The sequence below is a fragment of the Helianthus annuus genome, chromosome 14 (assembly GCF_002127325.2).
Source record: "Helianthus annuus cultivar XRQ/B chromosome 14, HanXRQr2.0-SUNRISE, whole genome shotgun sequence".
Lineage (NCBI taxonomy): Eukaryota > Viridiplantae > Streptophyta > Magnoliopsida > Asterales > Asteraceae > Helianthus > Helianthus annuus.
In genome coordinates, this window is record NC_035446.2 from 114,228,345 (window position 1) to 114,247,038 (window position 18,694).

Genomic DNA, 18,694 nt, shown 5'->3' on the forward strand with positions numbered 1-18,694 from the left:
TACATTACTAAATAAACTATCACTATTTATAATAAAACAATCATGCAAATAACTTAGTCCACGTCTCAATAAAATCTCTATGAAATCAGCAACAAATTAGAAACATTCACATCCATGATCTCCAACGTAAACATGCAGGTCAAACTTTTGACCAACTCATTTCACATGCAAATTATTGATGAAACGTGACCCATTAAACTTGGACCCGTAATCCGTTAAACCGCGACCCGATAACGCATCGACCCATGACCCGTAAACAAACCCGAATAATCCAACAGGTCTCCTTAACAGTCATTTCTCCAGCATGAATATAGTTCTGACTGATGTAAGCCGCTGTCCTTCGAGGCTCAAACTCATTGAGTTTATGACCGTTGTAACTTATCTCCCCTTCAACTTTTAAGCTCGGATCCAATCTTCCCGCCAAAGCCAACAGAAGTGTTGTCTTACCAGAAGATGGTGGCCCCAACAAAAGTGTCATCCTGTATAAATATCATCTAGTTAATAACTTTGTACTACAATATCATCTAGTTAATAAGATATATACATACCTTGCTGGTTTGATAATTCCAGATATATTTTTAAGAATGTGAAGCTTAGCTTTCTTCCAGCACACCACATATGCGTTCTAAACCTAACAAAAGCATAATACAAATTTATGTTCCAAATTTCCATAAATTGAAAACCAAAACAACATTGCAGATAATTCTATTGTGCAATTGAGTCAGCAACAATTAAAACTCCAAAAACCTAAAACAAGTACAACTCCAGAAGCTAAAACACAGGTCTATAAATCAATACCTTTAGATCTGAGATTTGAATGCCCTAATTTGGAGAATTGATCGATTGATTTGGGATTTATATGCAGTAGGGTTGGGTTGTGATCAGACGGCATTTGTGTGTGTAAACCGACTATAATGATTGCGGAGAAGTCGAACCGGTGAAGCATTGAACACCATAACCTTTTGATTCCATCCTTCAATGTCCAGGCGTCATGTAGGCGACAAACATTGAACTGGGGGCAAATTTGGGAGAAAATGATGAAAAATTGGGGAAAAGGCAATGACTGATCGACTGCCATCTTAAAATTGAGGAAAGAAATTACATTTTAATCCTAATGAAATGAAATGTATTATACTAGGTTATCACCCGCGAACTTCGCGGGTAGAAAAATTTATTTTATATTAATCGAGTTATGTCATTAAATAAAATAAAAATACATGTTTTCAAACGTAATTTTTTTATAATTGTTTTGAATTGAAAGTTGTAGTCAATGGGTTGCGAGTAAGGTCAGAAACTTCGGGCAAGAACCAGAGGCAGAAACTTGCCTCTCTGAACGACCCATGAAACAAAAAAAAAACTTTTATTTTTTATAATAAAATATACACATGAAGTTGTTCGAACCTGCAAAACAAACTCATTTAATTAAATTTAGAAGTTAATTAAAAGTTTAAATTAGAAAATATAAACAACAAAAACTTTATTCATTAAAATATTCACATGAAGTTGTTAACCTGAGCTTCACCAACATCTCTGAATCATCGACATCGCAGAGTACATCCAAAATCATTTAACATCCTAAACCTGTAACAACCACCCAGATAAGAGACTTAATCTTCCAAGTACCTCGAATGGTTTGTCGGATCGTTCAAAATCCAGTATGTTTAACGCAACTTCACAGCTCTATGAAACAATCGGCTCTGGATCTTTGGAGAATTCCTCAAATAGAGATATGCATTGGTCATCTACAAAAATGTTTATTAAGGTCAAAAACATCAAGTTTTTCATAGAAGTGTCGAGTCAACCCAACACAGCCGTTTTGACCCTAAAAACCATGTTTGACTACCTACCCAATATAGTCCATTTTCCACAAAATATTATTAAAAAGTATAGTAGATTTTAGAAGTATGGTTACCTTATATTTTTTGTTTTAAAAATGTGGCAACTCTCTCTCTATCCTCTTTTCTCTGTGTTAAATTATTCTTTTTTTCCTTTTCCTTTCAGTTTTTCGTTCAGAATATAATTCAGATTATAATAACCTCTCATTTTGTATACTTAAATGTGAATCTAATTGTTCAAACTTATTTGTCTACAATCAACAAAATCTCATATAACCAGCAATTTTATGCACAATCAAAGGTGTCACAATCAAACACAAATATAATTCAATCTACACATTTCTCAAAACACAATCTCTAACATCACTAACTTGTAGCAATAATTCAAAACCCTAACTAATGTGTTGTGCACTCACTAATATCTGCTACACATGTCTCACTTATTCATCTTCACAACTTCAAACACATCTTATCTAACACCTTATGCCAATCAATAAAATCTCATATATACATAAACCTTGAATATTACTTAAACACATCTTATTTAATGAATCAAAATAAAAACACATAAACCGTGAATATTACTCAATTTATGACTACTATCCCACAAAACAAAACTTTGTCAACAAATTATACTAACTTATGCAATGGTAAACCATAAAAATAACAAATTAATTTAGATGATTAGCCTTGCAGAAAACCCAAATCGGGAAAGTTGACCAGAATCGTTAACGAAAAAAATCAGACTCAGATTGGGTTACTCAAGCGGATATTAATCACGAAAAAAAATCAGACTCAGATTGCCATTACTTCAAAATTTAAATTTAAAATAATGATTGACTTCAAAATTTAAAATTTAAAATCTGAAAATCAAATCACTAATATCCAATCCCGTAAATCAAGCAAACTTATTAGGAAAGTCTAACCTTTCAAATTTAAATTCAATTTACAGTTTCGAAATTTAAAATCAAACACATTAATGACAAACTTTCAAATCTAATAAGTTCTGTTCAAACTTATTTGTCTACAATCAACAAAATCTCATATAACCAGCAATTTCATGCACAATCAAAGGTGTCACAATCAAACACAGACATAATTCAATCTACACATTTCTCATAACACAATTTCTAACATCACTAACCTGTAGCAATAATTCAAAACCCTAACTAATGTGTTGTGCACTCACTAATATCTGCTACACATGTCTCACTTATTCATCTTCACAACTTCAAACACATCTTATCTAATACCTTATGCCAATCAACAAAATATCATACATCAATCAGCAATACAATGCACAATCAAAGACCTCACAATCAATTTCAAACATCAATCAATATACAAAATTTCTCAAGGCACAAATTTTAATATCACTAACCTAATGCGCTACTACTCAATAATGTGTCGGTGCCATGAAAAAACATCATAACCTTAACTAATGTGTTAACTTACCAAGGCTCAAGGCTGTATATTTTCCCAATGTTGTTTGTCCGACGCATCATCACAAATCTAACAACCGAGTCAATCAAATTATTAGTTAAACCCAATAAACAAAGTATACTAATATCCAATCCCGTAAATCAAGCAAACTTATTAGGAAAGACTAACTTTTCAAATTTAAATTCAATTTACAGATTCGAAATTTAAAATCAAACACATTAATGGCAAACTTTCAAATTTAAATTTAACATAATAATTGACTTCAAAATTGAAAATTTAAAATCAAACACAATAATGGTTTATTTCAAAATTTAAATTTAGAATAATGATTAACTTCAAAATTAAAAATTTAAAACCTGAAAATCAAATCACTAATATCTAATCCCGTAAATCAAGCAAACTTATTAGGAAAGTCTAACCTTACCAAGCAAAACCAACCGACATGGTACCAATTTACAGCAATAGCAAGCATATCTCTGTCCAACATAGTTGCAGCCAAAAACTCCTGACCATCCAAAATAAACACCTAATGAATCAAAATAAAAGCACATCCCTAAAATTACAAATAATATAGTCAAAGCATCTCATAAAAAACATCAGGATTTCAAAAGCATTCAAAATTTAAAATCAAACACAATAATGGTTACTTCAGAATTTAAATTTAAAATAATGATTGACTTCAAAATTTAAAATTTAAAATCTGAAAATCAAATCACTAATATCCAATCCCGTAAATCAAGCAAACTTATTAGGAAAGTCTAACCTTTCAAATTTAAATTCAATTTACAGATTCGAAATTTAAAATCAAACTCATTAATGGAAAACTTTCAAATGTAAATTTAAAATAATGATTGATTTCAAAATTTAAAATTTAAAAATCAAATAAATAAGGAAATATACCAAAAATATAGGATCATATTCCTCAATCAACTTTAACAACGAATGAGAGTTGTTTTTAGGATCCATAACTGCAAAGGAAGTAACCATTGTTTTAAAAAAATATATAATGGTAATATATTTATAGAAACAAAGTCTATTTATAGAAAACGAATCATAATTCCGAATACAAAAATAATCATTAACAACAGTAATCTGTTTATAGAAACAAAAGCAACTTTAAAATTGAAATCAAAGGCATCTTTAAAGAATTAACGACTAACTAAATACAAAAATTATAACTCAATGACTCACGATAAATCATCATCAATAATTTCAAGACATTGACATATGAAAGTTGTTCTCCCCACAATAAGGTTGCAAAATCATATGGTATTTCCTATTAATCGAAACAAAAAAAAAACATATAAGTTGCAATAACTTATTGTGTGCACAAAACTGAAAACTTAAGAAACATACCAAAAATATAGGATCATAGTCCCCAATCAACTTTAACAACGAAGGAGCGTTGTTTTCATGATCCATAACTACAATGGAAGTAACCACTGTTTTAAAAAAAATATAACGGTAATCTATTTATAAAAACAAAGTCTATTTACATAAACCGAATCATAATTTCGAATACAAAAATCATCTTTAACAATACTAATATATTTATAGAAACAAAAACAACTTTAAAAAGAAATTAAAGACATCTTTAAAGAATTAACAATTAACTAAGTACAAAAATCATAACTAAATACAAATAATTATAACTCACAAAACAAACCATAAGAACTTCAAAATATAATCACATAAAATTTCAAATTAACACCTAAAGACAAAAATAAAAAAGAAAGACTATACATATCAAAAAACAAACAACACCAACAAAACTGAACTAACCTGTCTTTGGTCGACGAACAATTCGAAAAATATAGGATCATAGTCCTCAATCGACTTTAATAACGAAGGAGCGTTGTTTTCATTATCCATAACTGCAAAGGAAGTAACCATTGTTTAAAAAAAATATAACTGTAATCTATTTATAGAAACAATGTCTATTTACAGAAACCAAATCATAATTTCGAATACAAAAATTATCTTTAACAACACTAATCTATTTATAGAAACAAAAACATATTTAAAAAGAAATTAAAGACATCTTTAAAGAATTAAAAACTAATTAAATACAAAATTTATAACTAAAATACAAAAAATTATAACTCACAAAACAGTGCAAGATATACCTTTTCTTCAACTTCTCATAGGAACCCATTCAATAGTTCCTTGTAGGGGAAGAAGTCTGAACGAAGCTCTTCACCTAGAATTACAAAACACAAAAAGTTTGTGAGATATGCAACTCGAGTGCAAAAACAATAGTCAAAGACTCGAAGCATCCCAAAAATTACAAATAATATAGTCAAAACATCTCATAAAAAAAATCAAGATTTCAAAGTATACAAAATTTAAAATCAAACACAATAATGGTTTACTTCAAAATTTAAATTTAAAATAATGATTGACTTCAAATTTTAAAATTTAAAATCTGAAAATCAAATCACTAATATCCAATCCCGTAAATCAAACAAACTCATTAGGAAAGTCTAACATTTCAAATTTAAATTCAATTTACAGATTCGAAATTTAAAATGAAACACATTAATGGAAAACTTTTAAATTTAAAATTTAAATAGAAACCTTAATTCCGGAAAAATTATCATACTAAAAATAAATCACTAAAATTTAAACTTGAGGTTTCAAAAAAAAAAACATTAACGAAATTTAAAATTGCTCAAAATTTTAAATTTTAAATTTGAATTCCGGAAATATAAATAGAAACCCTAATTCCAGAAAATAATCATACCAAAAATAAATCACTAACGAAATTTAAAATTGCTCAAAATTTAAAATTTAAATTCCGGAAATATAAATAGAAACCTTAAAATTTTAAATTTGAGGTTTCTAAAAACGTAACACCATTTATTTATAGAAACAAAAACCTTAATTCCGCAAAATTATCATACTAAAAATAAATCACTAACGAAATTTAAAATTGGTCAAAATTTTAAATTTAAAATTTAAAATAGAAACCTCAAAATTTAAAATTTAAAATTTGAATTCTGAAAATTATATCACTAACATCCAATGCCATAAATTATCATACTAAATATAAATCACCATTTATTTGCTATAAGTTTAAAACAAAATAAAAAAAAAGATAAATATCAGTTTACTTAAAATATGATTAGTAATTAGAATACACATAAACGTACCAAAAATATCGGGTCATCTTCATCAATAAGCTTTAAAAAAGAAGGACTGTTGTGCAAGGGATGCATATCTGAAAAATATATATGAAGGTTTTTAAAAAAATAAAACGGTAAAGTATTTATAGAAAAACAATCAATATTCCTAAATCAACAATCAATAAGCTTTAAAAGATAATTTAATCAATTGAGAAACTTCCAAATCCAAAAATAAAAAGAAACGGTTTAAAAAAATAAAAAATATTTATTTTTTTAGAAACAAAATCAATATTCCGAAGACAAAAACATTATACCGGATGAAAAAATATCAGACCACTGTAAATCTTCATCAACACAATCAAAAAACCTCGGACAAAATCAAAACATATCATCATCAACAACAAACTAAAAGCTTACATATTGCATTGAAACAAATTGATTGATAACGAGAAGCTCTCAAAAATCAGTCAACTCAGAGAAACATAAAACTAATAACATTCCGTATGCCACATCATTAAACAACACCAATTTACAAAACCTAAAAGCAAAGAACAAAAGGGGAATTATAAATTCCATTGTTCACATCTTTAGATCTGATTATTTTATAATCAAATGAACAACAAAAGGTGAAAAAGAAAACCTAAAACCCTAAAAACGAACTGTTCTATAATGAAATCAATAATAAAAGATGAAAAATATGAAAACCAAGATAAAACATATAGAGAATTAGTGTCATCTGTAAGGTGAAACAGACTGAAAATAAAGGGATGAATGAAAATCAAACCAAACAAACTAATATACAACATACCTGTTGAAATCAAATGAATAGGAAACTGATCGAAGAAAAAAGAGCAAAAAATATCGCCCCAATCACTGGAAAATAAATGGATGAAATAAAAAAGAATGAATGAATACTATCGATAAAAACAGATACACAAAAAGTAGATTAACGAAGAAGATAGCTAATAATCTAAAGAAGATTTGTTACATGTTTGTTGAATCATCAAGACGTTGATGAATCTAGTAGAAGCAACGATGAATGGGAGGGAAGGAGGCTAGGGTTTAGAAAATAGAGGTTGTGAAGTATTGTTGAAGATAATATATACTATCCATTTTTAGAATTGGGTTACCTGAATTAAAACGGATCCCGCCTCCAAACTCTCCCGGATCCCGCTTCCATTTTGTTAAAATCGTGAATGCTTATTGCATTTGAGAATTCCCTCCTAAACTCAAAAAATGAGGTTGCCACATCAGCAAAATTGTCCCAAATCCAATGCCACATAGCCCAAATCACATCTCATTTATATATATATATAGATAGTAATATAGATAATATAGATAATATAGATATTTGTATCGGGTAATGGCAAAACCTTAGTTTATTTTTTAACTATCAAATTCTTTAGTTAACTTCAACACGTATTAAACGAATTATAAATAAATACGAAAAACAAATTAAAGTTAATATTCAATATTTTTTTCTCAATTTAAACGTCTTAATTGTTGACATATATTTTATGTGACACAAAGGTTACAAGATACATTCATGGAAAGCATTTTCATGGTAATTTGCATATAATATATAGAGTTTTGATTAGGGTTGTTCAAGTTCGAATTAGCCGGTTTTTCGAATATTCGAAAACCAGATATTCGAAAATTTCGGATAGTGAATATTAATATTCGAACCCGTCCATATCCGATTTTTGGATATCCGAAATTTCGAATATGGATTCGATTATTTAAATGAATATGTGAATTTATAAAAAAATTCAAAAATCTGTTTCGTGCATATGTTAAAACTCAACTTGTCTTCGATTATTCAAATTTTTAACATTGAAGACAAAAAAAAAAAACATTCCTAAATCTACATTCAAATTCAATTATTTACTAATTTTTACTGTTTTTCCTATATTTAAAATAAACATAGTACTCATATAATATATATTTACTATTTCTTTTTAATTTTCGGATATCGGATAATCCGATTATCCGAAACTTTTAGACATTCATATCCGAATCCGAAAATTCAGATTATTTGGTTTTCGAATTTTCGAAATTTTGGATATTTCAGATACGGGTTTTCGGATATTTCGAATTTGATTTTGGATCCGGATATTTAAACACCCATAGTTCTGATTTAGTCATTTGATTGACGTTGGTTAAGGCAATGGGGTGGCATGGTGTAATGCTTCGCATTTTGTACTTTCCTTATTTAGAAAGTGTCATCGTATTTCTATTTATCAAAACTTGTATTCGTATCATGTTCGTATTCCATTTCCTATCTTGTAATCCGAAGCCTTGATCAAAATGGAATTCCTTTTTATAGATACACATGCTACATACTTGAAACAGGTGTTACAAACTTGAATACATGCTCATACACGAAAACAGACACTTGAAATTGATATTTATACATGCATTACACTTATACGTTACTCAGATATGCTTGAAATACTTAAAACCGGCTAAAACACGAGAAAACGACGCAATATAACCCAAACCACCCCACTCTTGCGGACGTAGCATCTCCTTCGCAAGAAGAACTTACCTTTGCACGAAGGACTTACCTTTGCACGAACTTACCTTTGCACGAACTTATCTTTGCACGAAGGACTTACCTTTGCACGAAGGACTTACCTTTGCACGAAGGAGTTACCTTTGCACGAACTTACCTTTGCACGAACTTACCTTCGCCCCGACCAGTACCTTCGCACAAATATGTCACCTCCGTACAAACCACTCATCCGCACGAACGAAGCTGGCGACGGGATTTCGGGCAGAAAACATGAACAACTGTGTTTTTACCACTTTTCACCCGTTTCCAGCTACCAACCACCAACTACTTCATTAACTACCTAAACCCTAATCCTATCTTATAAATAGGAGTCCCCATAGACTCCTAAACACTTTCCATACACTTTAAATTCTCCCAAACCTTCTTAATCTCTCTCAAATTTACAAGACTTGGCAGAAAGTTGCAATCATTCTAAGTGAGTTTTACCTCACTTTTCTTCTTATTTCCTTATGTTTTCTTTTTTCATTCTACTTGGATAACCTCTAGGAAGGTTTTCACAAGTTTGCCAAGGCAAACTAAGGTGAAACCTCACCACATTTGAGGTCCAAAGTAGAGTTATTATTCTGCTTTCTTTTATACTTTTGTAACTTACATTTCTTGATTAAAACTTGGTTGAATCTTGTACCCACCAAGCTCCCAACTAAGTTCATAGTTGTGGGTTTGTGTTGTGGTTGATTTCCACCAAGAAACAAGCTTTAATCTTCTTTAAAATACCGCCCAAAATGTTCTAAGTGATGAAACCATCCATGCTTCCAACCTTCAATGTTGGAAGACTTGTGCATGTGCAAGTGTGAACCATGGAAGCCTTGGCTCTCCAAACTTGTTCCACGACTTCACTTGTTCTAGTGGCAAGAATACCAAGTAGTTTCCTAGACCTAAAGTAACATAACTCCGCCGCATCTCCAACATTTTCCATGATGGATATGAAACACCCGCGTTGTTCTTACTTGACTACTTGATGTATTGATTAGTTTTTTCCCCTTATTTTCATGACCAACCGGGTTATCAACTATGTTGATAACCTTGTGCTTTGGTGAATCATACAATAAGGTTCAATAGATGTTTATCATCCTACCTCCATGCTTGGCTTCTATGACATTCATGATGGACTTATTATTTAAAATGTACTATATAATATATATATATATATATATATATATACTTAACCGAACTATTGATGTTAACCGGGTTATGGTTATATGTCATGAAAATAGGTTATATTACCTATGTTTTAAACCCTCTCGTAACGATTCTAATGGGCAAGTTTAGACCCATGAAATCACATGAAAATAATAGTGTCAAAAACGAGTGTTTAAGACTAGATAATTATTTTTCGTATACATACTTTTATATACTTAGAATTTTGAATCCGAACTCTCCACAAACGCGAATACTCACACACCTTCGTTTCCCCTATGTAGGGTAACTTCGGTGTTCCCATCTCAACAACTCATCAACTCTCGGTTTAGTCGAAAAGCTTGCAAAACCGTAAGTATACATGACTCCCTTTTTACTTTTAACACTTTTGGGTGCAATACGCATATGCTATTAAACTCACGCAATCACATACTTTATGCTTAAATCACAAACAAAACAATCCAACTTACATGCTTAATACGTTATACTTGAATTCATATATGCTAGACTATTATTATGCTTTATACTTGTCATTAACTTCGTACAAGCCTCCCTTAATATGTATAACGTTATATGATTAACGCACCGCCTGTATTCTTGAGGTCATGTGAAGTAAACAAAACGGTCTATTCATGTATAGTATTGTATGTTAGTTTTAAGTTAGTATTGTATAGTATTGCATGCTAGTATTGCATGTTAGTTTTGAGTTAACAATTATGTCATGTGGATTCGTTTAAGCTTTTATACTTATGCTAGTAATCAAACTTGTATGCTCGCCAATACTTTTGTATTGAACTATACTTTAATACGCAATGCAGGGATTTGATGATAATGATGACATTGAACAGAATCTAGTAGGATCACTAGAAACCCACCTTTAAACTTTAGTACTTGTTGTATTTTGTTTTGTTTCAAACTTGTTGTAATTTTGTTTCGAACAATGTACTTGAGGTTAGCAATGAAATGAAATATTGTTTATTAAATACTTGTCACATTTAGTGTTACGAAGTCTCTTGCAATCTATTTGGTCCCGCCCCAATGTTTCCGTCATCGGTTGGGGTGTGACACAAGGGTTGGAACATTATTTGCCACATAGGACCATTAATCAAATGGTACACCACCCCCCCTCCTTGATTGATGGTGGTTTTCGTGAATTGAACCACGTTTACCACGACACTCCCATTTGATGATTTTGAGAGAAAAAATATATTAAAAAAATAAAGGGGATAGTGGTTTGGGACATGACTACACCTAGTGGTTTTGGATGGTGGATTAGAGGTGGGTGACATGGAGCCTGTGTGGAGGGTCATAACCATACCCTTTAGCCTAAGAGACACAGAAAGAGTGTATGCCACAACTACAAATGAGCACAATATTTAAGAAATTTCCACCTAGTTCGCTTGTCACGGATTGAGTTTATGCTCGTCACTGGGTATTTGAAAGGTTCATGATCATAAAATATTAAAAAATTGCCTTAGTTTAAGATTGTTAGGATCTGAGTTTGCTATTTGCAAATAAATACTGATTATCACAATAAAATTCACAAATAGAGAGACATTTTCATAAACTGGTTTCTAATGATTCATATATTCAAAAGTTTTACAGCAATGATTATGCAATCTCCCCCTCAGTCGATCATTCACTGAGCTATTCGTACAAAAGAGAATGTGTGTGAAGTGATGAATAGATCACTAACAAGTGTAATCTATTTATACACTTACTAATGCTCAGTTTGTGATGTTAGCTGACCTCACCCTGATAGTGACATCTAACATTCATAACAGAAAAGATTTTCAGATGTTTGCAAACATCTGAGCAATCATATAATCTAATCTAGGCTATACTAAAACACTGATAAGATAAGTACTGTTACATTGAATAAACAGTGTCTAAGCTATCCACTGTTGCAGTTGCCCAAACATCTGTTTGGCCTAACAGATGATTGGTCTTCTTCAACAGACCTTGGCTTAACCAGAGCTTTGGTCTTCAACAAATGTTGGCCTTCAAAAGTTGTTATATTCTTGAACAGCGGCTCCAGGTCTTCATCAGATGTTAGCCAAGCTCTTGAATAGATGTTCTGAATAAGTGTTCAAGATTCACTATCTTTGGGGAGAGAATTGCTTCATTTGCTGTTTATTTCTTGATTCGAGAGTCATGTTTTGGCTTTTAGATATCATCTGTTCTTTGGTAGGTCCAACAATCTCCCCTTAGAACAGATAATGCCAAAAACAGATGGTTATTTGATCAACTTTTATTCTCTCATCAACTGTTCTCTTAACTAACCTTTGAATTGTAATTCAAAGTCAAGAGAAACAGTGTCTTCTGGGTCTCATTCCAGTGGTAGACTTATTAAGTCTTGGAGATCTTCAATTTTCAAGCCTGAGGCACTTTTCATTGTGATTTTCTCCACTAGCCTTGAGCAAAGTCAGTTCATAGGTGTCTTTGCCTAACTTCCATTTTACAATTCTTTGACTAGGGAGATTTGCTGGACCAGAGTTATTTCTTATGAGTTAGGAGATACTGGTCTTCCCATGATTGTGTAAGCTAGATCTTCTTTTCTAGTATCCTTCTTCAAGTTATGTTTCTTTTTAAGAAATTTCCTTGCAGTTTTGCTATGATTCTTGCTGAAGGGAATTCAGAAGGATTTATCAATGTGTTGATAGGGAAATCTAGTTGCTCGTACTCTAGTCTTTTTGGCATCCAGGGATCCTTTTCTCTTTGAATATCTAACTGTTTGTAACTCTTAAAGGTTGTTGAATCATTCCATTTAGCCAGAGTCTCCATGGTGCCTTTATTTGCAGCTACCAGTTCTTCTTTCATTCTTTTCATCTTCAGAGTCCTTTTGTCATTAGGCTTTTTGCCATCTTTCCAGTTTGGGGTTGAAGAAGTGATATTGGGAAATAGCTTCAACTTTTCTATCCTTACTATTTCATCTAGTAAAGATTTTGTTGGCCATCCATTGAATTGATCCTTCTCAGCTTCATATGGTTTTGTTACCATAATGTAGTTAAGATAATCTTCTCTGAGCAGCTTTTTGAGATCTGCATCAGTGGTTGGATCATGTGATAGATTCCTGCAGATCATGTTAGCATAACCTCTAAGTGCTTTGACCTTCTTGTATTCTTCAGATAGAATCTGTAGGATTTGCATATCATCTTTCCCTTGATTTCTTTGAAGAACCATTATTCTGGCCCGCCTTTTCTTTAATTCCAAGTATTCTTCTACACTGGCTAAGCTGGCAAGATTTGTAGGAGGTGATGATGATGGAATGGAGGGTGTGGTGATTTTGGTGGAAGGAGTTTTGATAGAAGAAGTGAACATTTTCTTTTGTCAGCAGATGACGAACGCAGCGGTTATCACCATGTCGAAAATCTGCCCGGATCTTTTAGTGTTTCTCTTTGTATAATCGGTCGGTACAGACCCGATCGAGTCACCAGTAAACCCATGGACGAGGGTTTTGGAGCCATCATCAAGAATTGCATGAAACTCACTCGACTAGTCGTTTTTGGTTTGCTCACAGACAGAGACGGTGGGGTTAATTTTGGTTGCCTTTGATCGGTGGTGGCGGTGACTCTAGGTTGTTGCAGGTTAAAGAGAAAGAAGGGGGAAGAAGAGATGGGTTGGGGTGGGGATAGGGTGGGTAGGTGGATAGGTGGGCCCATATGTATTTTTTAATCTTTTAATCTTTTTTTTTCTAACCCCCATCCACGCTAGAGACTATTCGAGAACAAAAGTGCAAAAGCTGGGAACCATAGCTGTAATTTTAGAAGTGAAGGGACTATAGGTTAAAATGGAGCAAACCACAGGTACTGTCCAGGCACTTTTCTCTGAAAATTATTAAGACCTGTGTTGCGAAGCGCGGGTTCTCCCGCTAGTATTACATATATATCTTATGTATAAATTTGACAACCAATGACCCTGTAGTGATATTGCAATCGGCCATTGAAATCACACCTTAACGTATCTTCATAAGGTTTATAATTCAAGTGTTGGTTCCGATAAGGGTCCTTAATAGAAGAGACATTGTGTGGTAATAAGGTGTCTCCTCTCTAACCTAGAGGTGAAGGGTTCATTTATGAAAAGTGCAAGTATAGATGTATTTAGGAATAAGATAGTTTGTCGTTATTGAAAAAGTTCCGATAAGAGTTTCTAGTGAACTCGTATTTGCGTCCATATTTGAATGATGATGAGAAATGAATCATGATGATGACATGAGTTTGCAAAGAAAAGTGTGGGCTTGTGGGAGTTCAAACTCCACCCACCCCAATCACTAGTGAGCCCAATTCTTTTCTTTCTGATACCCATATTTTATGCCTATAACAGTTCTAGCCCAACAATTATAATTGTAATTATTTATATTCATGTTTAATTCCTCAAATAACTAAAATAAAATACACATTGTAAATTTGTTAGTTTCATTCTATTTATAGTTTATTCATTTAATTAAAATTCGTTTTTTTAAGTTATACTGATTTGTAATAAATGAGTATTTTGAATAGAATTTGAATGATTTGGTAACTGTCAAGTATTGGGCAAGATATACAATTCCAATATGGTGAGATATTTATACTTATAAATATTTGATTATAGATCAATAAAGTAAATAATATAAGACACCTTAAATACATTGTAATATATATATATGGTATATTATCTTGTCAAGAGTTTTTATTAATATAAAAGTTTTGTTAAGTAAATAAACATATAAAGAGTGGGGAATAAGAGTTATTTAAAACTCAAACATACTTTTTATGACCCTAGAAACACATCTAATCTTATACCAATTACTATGTGGATTTTGGTGGACATCTGGAAATGGAACGTACCATCAACGTTGCAAAAAGGGTTTAAAAGTTACAAGTCCATGCAAGGTTCATTAAATGTCAAGAATAGTCTCCTGGCCCTTGGGTATGTTCAATTTAGACACCAAAAATGTCTATAATTTTATTCTTTAATTTAAACAATTTTATGATGTTTTGGTCTAAATTTTGAGAACATTCATAATTAAATCTCTTCAATCTCTATAATTACACTAAGGGTTATTCGATTTTATCACCCCCAACTATCAGCATTTGGCCGTTGCCACCCCCAACTAACACTTTGACACCCGACACCCCAACTTGACTTGTAGTTTGTGATGACATCACGTCGTTAACCAAACACTAACTTAGTTAATTTTCTATCCTACATGGCACTCCATTTCCTATGTGGCAAGATGAGATGGATTATTTTGAGACTTATGTGTATATTTTAATTACTGTAATTAATATATACATATATAAGCTATAATTAATATGTCTAATATATACATAATACATAATATTGCAGAGAAAAAACACACAGTTTGTGTGTGTTTATCTCCCTCACCCTCTCCAACACCTACATCAACCACCACCCTCCACAACCGTCATCAACCACTGTAAGACCCAACTTGAAATACTAGATTAATGATATAAGACTTTGCATTTGATACCAAATTTTTAGAGTTTACAAAAGCTTTCGAGGTTTTAAACCATAACTAAACATAACATCCACGTAGTAATCCTACTAGACAATAATCGAGATAGAAACTTCAAGTGTTTACGTAGACTTAAAAGCAAAACAGTTCAAGTGCAGAAGCATTGGTATGAGTGTTCGGTTCGGATACTTATGCTTGATTACCATCCTCCTACTTTGAATACCTGGAAACTGAACATTTTAGACAAGCATTAGTATTATGATTCTTGGAATTTAACATGATTGAAACTAGGTTCGAAAACATATTCGAGAAATCAAGAATTAAAGAAAAGTTTCAACATTCAACCTGGCACTACCGTAACTTACGGTGGCACCGTAAGTTACGGTGGCCACTGGGTATATAAGGTCTGTCGTAAGGTAGTAGAATTCCACCGTAGCATTTTCCAGGCTACCGTAAATTACGGTGGCACCGTAATTTACGGTAGTTGCTGTACATGTTTTCTTGTTTTTGCAGTTTTGTCGATTCACTTCCTGCATTAGTGTAGTTTACTTTCGTACAAGATTAACACCTGACTAAGGCTAATTACCCATACCCAGATTTACTAATGATAACGCTTGGCTACTCCCACAAGGGATTGCCTATGGTGTAGACTATATGCTTGTTTCCAAGGCTTCGAGCTTGCCCTTTAATGCTACTCATCATGCTTACAAATTTCTGAACTTTAACTCCTATATTAGGAGTTAAGTTTCCCAACTAGTTTAGCGTATCCGCCACACGGCTTACGCATTGTTTATAACCATGCATCAAGTAATGGCATCTAGCTTCAAGTTTACTACATGACTCGTTTTGACCCGTTGGGTGCTGAATTAAGCATTATACAAGACATTTCAAAATTCATATTTGTCACTTGTTTTGACCCATTTTACTTGTTTAAGACACTAGTCATATTCGAGACGTATTGGTCAATCTTGTTTACTGTATTTCAGAATGACGACATAAGACTAACAATTAGACATAATGTAACGAAACGATGAATTTCGTACCTTTAAAGCACGCCTTTCCCACGTGTATTCCCTCCGGCTTGTCCGCTTGACGATCCGGACTCTTTGCCTAGAAAATCCAATTTACAACTTGTTTAGAACTCTTTTCATGACAATTAACGCATTATTATGAACCATGATCAAATCTGCGCTTTCATCCTCTTTTAACATTTAAATCCTCACTTAGGCATTTCAACAAACACCTAGCGGGTTAGACTTTTATATAAACCAAACCAAATTCATAACTTCAATTTAGCTTTAATTAGACAATTCTACATATGTCTTTAACATCAATATTTCTGAAATTGCTTCCCAAATTCGGATTGTGCTAGAACAAGGATCATAATCCTAGTATTTATCAAGCTTCTTCAAGCTCATTAATCCTTACCATGTAAATCACAATCCCTACAAATATGATGCAAGGTTTTCACAAGAAATCACCTAGGGTTTAACTCTAGACATCATATTACTTCAGTATTCATTCATGCATGACATATTTAGGTTAAATTTCAGTTTTTCACCTTTAACCTAGAATTCATGGTGAATCAAAACTTCAAAATTTTACATACCTTATGATCCTTTCAACGAGGTGATCACTAATTTATGTTCGAGACTTGATTTAGGACAGATTTGAGGCTTCAATTTTGTGAGTTTTGTGTGAAGCTAGGGCTTGGAGAAAATCCATGGTCGCCCCCTTCCTTCTTGATCGACCAGACACACCAAATGGTGTGTTTGGTATGTTTTGTTTACTATTTCAGCATTTAACTTTCAATTTTGACTAGTTTAGTCCCTCCACTCATCATCTAGCATTAAGTTTTAGTGTTTTAACCTTAGTGTATGTTATCTCAAGACTTGTAATTAACTAGGTTAGAATTCCTAGTTGGTTAATTCTTGTTTATTTATACTTTATAATTTTAATATAAAGGTTTATATTTTCGGGGTGTTACAACCACCACCGCCCCACCTGCGCAAAGCTGATCACTCTCTCTACATCTCTCTGTCTCTCCCTCCCACACTCCACCAACATCAACCACCACCGCCCCACCCGCGGTTAACTTGAAACCAAACTATCGGTGCTGGAAGAAACGACGGCGATGCTTATGTTCAGAGGAAATGATTTCAGTGACAGCGGCGGGGTTCCAACAAATCTTTGGTCAGTTCAGATTGTTTAGATTAGAGCTTTTTAGTGGTAGTTAGGGTTAGATTAGGGCGGTGGTTGTGGTGGTTTTGATGAGGGTTTTGATAAGGGCGGTAGATCTGAGTCGATTTCAACAAAAGTGGGTTTTGATGAGGGCGGTGGTGGTGGGTTTTGAAGAGGAAAGAGGGTGGCGGTGGTGGTGGATTTTGAAAATGATATATAATTTGTATGTTGGGTTTTGTAGATAATATAGAAATAGATTTGGGATGAAGATAATATAGAATTTGTATGTTGGATTTTGTAGAATGATATAGAAATTAGATTTAGGTTTTGTTTTTTTATTTGTTCTTGTTCATGAACTTGCAGATGAACTTTGAATGTAATGATATGAACATCTTGAATGTAATGATATTTAGGATTTAGCTTCTTGAATTTGCAGGTGAACTTTGATGATGATGTTTGAAGGTGTTCTTGATTTTCTGGGTTTTAGATGTTCTTGAAGACGATGAACGATGTCTAAAGATGAACTGTGATGATGATGTTTGAAGATGTTCTTGCTATTATATTGATGAAACTGATATGAACATAGGCCCAGATATTCAAAATGATGAAATTATAATTTAGGATCTGTTATTGGTTTTTCTTTTTAAATATTGTAAAGAAGGAGATGAAGTTTAGATACACATCAGCGCCACGTAATCATCTCCAACTCAACAAACTTGTGCCACGTCGGACAAAAAACTAACCAAGTTATTGCAGATTTAACTGGGTGGTGCCATTGCAAACAAAAAGTCAAGTTGGGGGTGTCGGGTGTCAAAGTGTTAGTTGGGGGTAGCAACGGCCAAAGGCCGATAATTGGGGGTGATAGAATCTAATAACCCTTACACTAATAACACTACCTTTTCTCTCTTCTTTTCAATTAAATAATATTTTTTATACTTTT

At 32.5% G+C, this 18,694-nt stretch overlaps 2 long non-coding RNA genes across 2 annotated transcripts; both read right to left on the reverse strand.

Annotated features, from left to right (window-relative positions):
• Window positions 1-232: 232 nt before the first annotated feature.
• Window positions 233-1,079, reverse strand: LOC110909072. The gene is made up of 3 exons (XR_002575110.2): window positions 799-1,079; window positions 549-631; window positions 233-479 (listed from the first exon to the last, which is right to left on the reverse strand). It is a non-coding gene; the product is annotated as an uncharacterized LOC110909072 (long non-coding RNA).
• A 14,646-nt stretch (window positions 1,080-15,725) lies between these two features.
• Window positions 15,726-17,312, reverse strand: LOC110905774. Its single transcript, XR_002573404.2, has 3 exons — window positions 17,183-17,312; window positions 16,617-16,683; window positions 15,726-15,803 (listed from the first exon to the last, which is right to left on the reverse strand). It is a non-coding gene; the product is annotated as an uncharacterized LOC110905774 (long non-coding RNA).
• Between the last annotated feature and the right edge of the window lie 1,382 nt (window positions 17,313-18,694).